We start from the raw sequence: 6,793 nt of genomic DNA on the forward strand, positions 1-6,793 counted from the left end.
CAATTAACACAAAAACCTAACTTCAACTTTCTTAAAAACTACAAGACCAACTTTGAAACTTTGAAACTTGATAATGCCCGCGTCACACTGTTCCGATTTTTACGCCGATGGCAAAACGATTGTAGAAATTTTCAAAATCGGGACTGATCGTATCCAGATCGGGCTATTCGTAGTGCCATCTTTAACCATCGTAGAACCATTGGCCACTTTTTCTAGCCTTCAGGGACAACTTCGGGAAGGGTTCTAATTTTTTTAACATGTTAAAAAATCCCCGAAGGTGCGTCCGATGTTGATGATTCGTATTGAGTTCGTATCACCATCCTCACCATCGTAATGTCACCGGGAATGCATCTTTGAACATCGTATTGCATTCGTGTTTCCATCGTTTCCATCGTGCAGTTTTGACATTACGATGTCTACACGAATGAATCACGAAGCTACCTGAAGGTCTTACGATGGCAACACGACTTCGTGAAGACCTCGTAATCCCGTCGTGTTGCCATCGAATAAAAGTACGAAGGCGACAAGAGGGAACTACGACGGCAATACATCCAGCTAAATGTAAGTTAATTTTCGCGCTAAAATACATTTAAAGTGCCATGCGCGACATTTACTGGTCAGTCTAATACGACAGTTAAGAAAGACGTTCACAAAAAAATGGAGCTCATATCATATGATTCTAGGAAAACAAGAAAGGCGACAGCGTTGTTTCTATTAATTCAAATGGAACAAGAAGAGCAGTTATTACAGGCGCAGGATTTACTTTTACAAGAAGAATAGTATTTTTTGTCAATTTTTCATATCAAGTAACATAATGAAAATCATAAACGCGCCTCGTACACCAACACTGCAGGTACACGTATATAGGGAAACCAACTTTTTCTTCATTTTTCTTCATTTTTATGCATCGTCTGAGTTGTTGTCACACGAATGTTTACTCCATAACCATTTTGTTTTTTATATGTCATATTTTGCCTCATTTGTTGCTTTCCCCACATCCTTTCTTTTGTCTATATTATTATGATATTCTCCTGGGGAGAGCTCTTTTTAATAAAAGGGATCAATGAACCCATTACCTTACCTTTAAGATAGGTCAGTAAACATGGGCATAATTATGGGTGATTATTCAGACTAGTGCACACATTTTACAGTCCAAATAAGGCAATGCGAAGCGTGGCATCCTCTCGTATGTACAATATTGGGGACAAATATGGACACTATAGGTGTATATGACATATGCACAATATAATATATATTCAATATTGATCAAACAATTTAAAATGCATATAATTTAAATGCATGGTAAGCTGTAGACGACGTCTTTTAGACATCCTATGGCCATCGCGCCACCATCGTTATCCATCGTGTAGCCTTCGTAATCCATCGTGTAGCCTTTGTGATCCATCTTGTAGGCTTCGGCTGAGATATGAAGCTTAAATATCCGTCTTCGGTTAACCTTCGTATGTCAATCTTTTGCTATCGTATATAATTTCGGCACCATCGTATAGACTTTTTTATTCATCGTACTTGCTTCGGTCACTTTTTGGTATTTTAACGAGATCGGGACCAACTTCGTACGAACTCACAATTTTCGCATTCGGGTGTCCATCGTATATAAAAATCGGGACAGTGTGACGCGGGCATAAGAAATAACACTATTTACACAAATAACTTTGTATCAAAAAGTAGTCTGAAAACTATAACCTCAATTTATCCTTGATCCTTTTACTGACTCCGAGGTCCCAACTGATTTGACAAACAATTATATTAAACTTAAGAACAAGCTTAAAAAATCCTAGGTTCCTGAAACACCTAGTTCTGAGACACCTAGTTCTGAGACACCCAGTTTCTGAGACACCTAGTTCTGAAATGACTAGTCTCTGAAGCACCTAGTCTCCGGAGCACCTAATTCACCAGATTATTACAAGCTATCTGTTAGAGGGACTGTGACCATTCCCGGTAGCTTGCAATAATTGCAATACTTAGTCTCTGACGCACCAAAGTCACCATACTATTACAAACCCCCTGTTCGAGGGACTGTGACCATTCCCGAGGAAAATTACAGTATCGGAACAACCCGGTAGCTTGCAACAATCGTAAAGACTTTAAAAACCGTTTGCTTCAAAACCACAACGCTTTCAGCTCAACTAGGTTTACAAACTTACTTTCCAGCTTCAAATTCTAATTCTCTAATTTCTGGTATTCGTTTTAAAAGCGATTATTATTCGTTGACAGCCAAATAATAAATGACAAATTTACACAATACAAATGGAAGTTTTTAACGACCTTGACTGGCTATATGTACAGCCCTTGCACAATAAATCGGTGTCTTTATATGTATACCAAGAGCGCGGACCTCGGAGAGAGCACCCTAGCAAAAATTAACGCGTCTCGTAACAACCATGGATATAAGAATGATTTTTTATAAAAAAAAAAAAAGTAAAATCACAAAAATACTGAACTTAGAGGAAATCAACTCGGAAAGTCCATTATCACATGGCAAAATCAAATAACAAAACGCATAAAAACAAATGGACGAACTGTCATATTCCTGACTTGGTACAGGCATTTTCAAATGTAGAAAATGGTGGATTAAAACTGGTATTATAGCGCTAACGCTCTCACTTTAATTACAGTCTCATCCAATTCCGTTATATTTACATTGATGCGTTAAATAAACAGACACAATAAATAATCTATAATATAATTACCCGTTGAAGAATGCGTTAACGATAAACACATATAAAATCATTATTTTATCCATGGTTGTTCTGAGACGCAATAATTGTTGCTTGTGTGCTCTCTTCGAGGTCCGTGCTCTTGGCATAAAAAGACACCGATTCATTGTGTAAGTTTGTCATTTATTATTTGGCTGTCAACGGGAATAATTTCATACACGGTTAGTAGTGGTGTAACAAAAATACAGTTAACGCATAAGACAATATTTGTAATTTTATTTTATCGTTGAAATGTTATCTATAATAAATAGTGTCTTGTGCCTAAGCTGTATTTTTGTCACACCACTACTAACCGTGTTTGAAATAAGCTACGCCTGCCTATTAACTTATATGAAAAAAAGTCTACCAAGGAGTGTGAAATATTTCGATCGCTCTGTTACCCTGGTGGGTTCTGGATAAGGATTTAAGACATTGATACAAAGTGTGAATTTTATTGCTAAATGTCGTACAGTTATATAGCAATATATTTTGTCAAAGTGTGAGGGGAAGAGTATTTATCAGATCCGAAGAAATCACAGAAAGGTTTTCCCTTTAGGAAAAGGATAACCGTAAAGAAAACTATACATTTCGGGGCCATTTCTAGCTGACTAAGGGGTATGGGCTTTGCTCATTGTTGAAAGCCGTACGGTGACCTAAAGTTGCTAATTTCTGTGTCATTTGGTCTCGTGTGGAGAATTGTCTCATTTTCAAACATACCACATCTGGTTTTATATATGTAACTGTAAACATTATTAGGAGTTTATTTACAAAAAGTTGCAACAAAAAAATCAAATTTTATCAATTTATTTGACACATAAAATAAACATAAACATGTATTCTGTTTTACAATGTCTATACTAAATACAACCGAATGATAACATAATGTTCACTAGTTGCAATAAAAGCTGCCCATCAATTTGTTTGCATTGTCTTTATTCCTTTTATCTGCAATATTAAATAAAGAATACAAGTTGATAGCAATTGATTAAAAAATCATTTGACCTGAATAAAAGTATTTCCAAAAACAGAACATATATAGTTTGTGAAGCTTAGAAGACTGTAATAGTGAATAAATAAAAAAATTAAATGGTTGCATAGAAAAAGATTGCAGGTGTAAATTTACATCTATCCCAAATCGACCGAATGTCAACCAAATAGATTATGCATTTCACTGTAAAATTACTAGTTTTAAACCATTCAAACGGGAAAACCAACGGTCTAATCTATATAAACAAAATATGCATATATTAACAAAAAAAGTTACCTAAAATGGTTTCAATCAACTGCTAAGAGGATTTAGATTTTCCACATTCAGTCCCACAACCGCATTCAGTGGTACATGCGCATGAATCTCCACATGTACAATTTCCTCCAGATGAACAACTACATGATCCTTTCATCTTAGGACTACATACACAGCTATCTCCACACTCACAGTTATCACCACATCCACACTTGTTTCCTGTTGTTAGACTACACGTTTTTCCTATAAGAAGAAAGATTTTGTCATGTTTCACTGTTGAGGTAAACTTTAAAGTAATCAACATTAAACCTCGGAGGCTTGTTATGACCCAGGAGAAATACTACATTTACAACAGTCAAGACGTCTCTAAGATTTTAGACGATTTTGTATATAGCGAACTCATAAATATTTATAGAATTGTGTTTTTAAGATTCTATCAAGTACCTGAAAGTTTAGTAGTCGTATACAACAGTTTACAGTTTATCCATTTATACCACTTTTAGAGTTTTTTCATTTTTTTTAAAATTCGGGTATCATTTTTCCGTTCTTAGTTGCTAGAACTTTTTTTTCTTTCTGCTATGAAGCAGGGACAATCTATACGAACAAGATTCGTCTCTGTCGATTTTAACTAACAACTACGCCTCCAATATAAAGCTACCACCAAACAACATTCTTATTTTCGTATCTCTGATATACGAAGCTAGTAGTGTTTTCGTATTTCAAAGTTTGTATTGAAAAACAAAGGAAAAATATATTTAAGGAATGACTAATATTTTTTTCTGTCTATGAAGAAATAACTAAAAAAAAATTGAAGAACTGAAAAACGCGCGTAGCGGGTTATTTAACAGTGTGCACCATAAAACGGATATACAATGATTTGTCAGTATTAACATCAAAAATATAAAAATAAAGAGATGATTGCCATGAAGTAGATGTAAGCAATTATAGGCAACCGTGCGGCCTTCAACAATGACAAAACCCCATACCGTATATGGGCGGCTAAACAGGTCCCGTTAAGAAAATGACGAAAATTTTCGGTCAGGAAGGATAACAAGAAAATTTAAGTCAACAATTGTTTGTGGTTTCATTCATCAAACATAATTTAGCAGAGAATTTTTTTTCCCAGACATAATGATTTATTGAAAACAAATAGAAAAATAAACAGTTGTTTTAATGTTCATACAGTACATTTATTGATGTAAGGGGATTTTAAAGTCGGATATAAATTATTGTTTCCCCTGTATCCCAACTAACATCGCATTATTGAAAGAGATTTCCTGAATATAAGCAGTGGACACCAATCTTTTAAAACAAAAATACTTAACCCGGATTTTGTTGAAATCATATTTTTCAAAATGTGTGTTTACTAACGGAAATTGTCACTTGGAGAATAAATGAACATGTTATTGCTCTAAGATAACACGTTGAAAAATAATTTGTTTACGTTAAAAGATATCATCAGGTAATCTTGAGGACAACATACCAGACACGTCTGACACATCAATCATGTAATATGCCTCAAGATGCATGAATTGAGTGATCTCAGGAATTTAATTTTCCCGCCAATTATTTCTATAAAATTATCAATGGAAATAAAGTGAAAAAACAAACCTGGATAAAAGCATGAACAGTATTTACCAAAAAAAGAAGGAAAGCTTTCACAGTTAATAGGATTTTGTGGAGCGAAAACTTTTGGTTGGAATTAAAATAGAATATTTTGGCCTGGTAATAAGTAAATAAATAATATGCCAAGAAAGAAATTCTGAATGATTCGGCAACATTAATAAAAAAGCCATTTGCAGGAAACAATTTCTTGTAACAAAATAGAAAATAAACTAGCATCGCTAAAAAAGAAACTAAATATTCGTCTGAAAACAGCCCCAAAAAATAAAAAAGTAAATTGTTCGTCCCATAATATTACAAAAAGATAAAGAAAAGAAATAAATATGAGAAGACATGTTTTGTACATAAATTTTTACATTTTCTGTGGAATTCTATATATAAAAAAAGATTCTGAAGTTCGCAAGTATTTAAAGCACTTTCAGAACCAATAAATGTTGAGTTATATTTTTCAAACTACATACGTATAGTATAATAAAAGAATGAAATAAGTACATACCAGTTGAAGACATTTTCAATTGATGACTGATCAAAATAGCAGTGTTGAGTATTTGTCTTTCTTTTTTTGGAGTTTCGGAAAGAATTGTAAAATTAGCCGGCAAACACTCTTAATATAAATTCCAACAAGACACCACGTGTGTAAATCCAAAATACCGTGTGCAAAGACATTAACGAATACAAATGGTCCCGCCATGATAAACCGGAAAAGTATTTAGCGCCGTGTGCAGAAAAACAGGTATGGCCAGATTGTCCATAAATAAATATTCCCACTTAATGTTAGTCAGAACATGTCATTTTTAAATGGTCAACCACCGGTTGAGCAAGATTAATAATTCGTAATAAATTTACAAGATGGCCTTGTGGATATGCACAGTGCAACAATTTAACAATAAAGATGGCCTACAGCGAGGAGTAACATGCACCTGAATAATAGATGTTCTCATTATCTTTAATACGTATTCATTTTCATGACATCTTATATACCTTATATTAATTCTTTGTCATTTATTGCTCGTTTGTCACACTTTTAAATTTCTAGTATTTATAAACACGCTTTTGATATGATATGAAGAATGGTCTACATTTTTCAGAATGTATCTTCAGCAACTTCGCTTTGGTTATTATTTGAAAATGTATAGTGCCACTGCAGTACTTTCAGTCGTTTTAACTACTGATGGCCCGAGAACACAGTTATTTCGTAGTGCATTTCTTT

At 34.1% G+C, this 6,793-nt stretch overlaps 1 long non-coding RNA gene across 1 annotated transcript; it reads right to left on the bottom strand.

The window, feature by feature from the left end:
- Window positions 1-3,981: 3,981 nt before the first annotated feature.
- On the bottom strand, window positions 3,982-6,559 carry LOC134707664 (uncharacterized). Its single transcript, XR_010105748.1, has 2 exons — window positions 6,080-6,559; window positions 3,982-4,203 (listed from the first exon to the last, which is right to left on the bottom strand). It is a non-coding gene; the product is annotated as an uncharacterized LOC134707664 (long non-coding RNA).
- Window positions 6,560-6,793: the final 234 nt, after the last annotated feature.

Source organism: Mytilus trossulus, chromosome 2 (genome assembly GCF_036588685.1).
Source record: "Mytilus trossulus isolate FHL-02 chromosome 2, PNRI_Mtr1.1.1.hap1, whole genome shotgun sequence".
Taxonomy (NCBI): Eukaryota; Metazoa; Mollusca; class Bivalvia; order Mytilida; family Mytilidae; genus Mytilus; species Mytilus trossulus.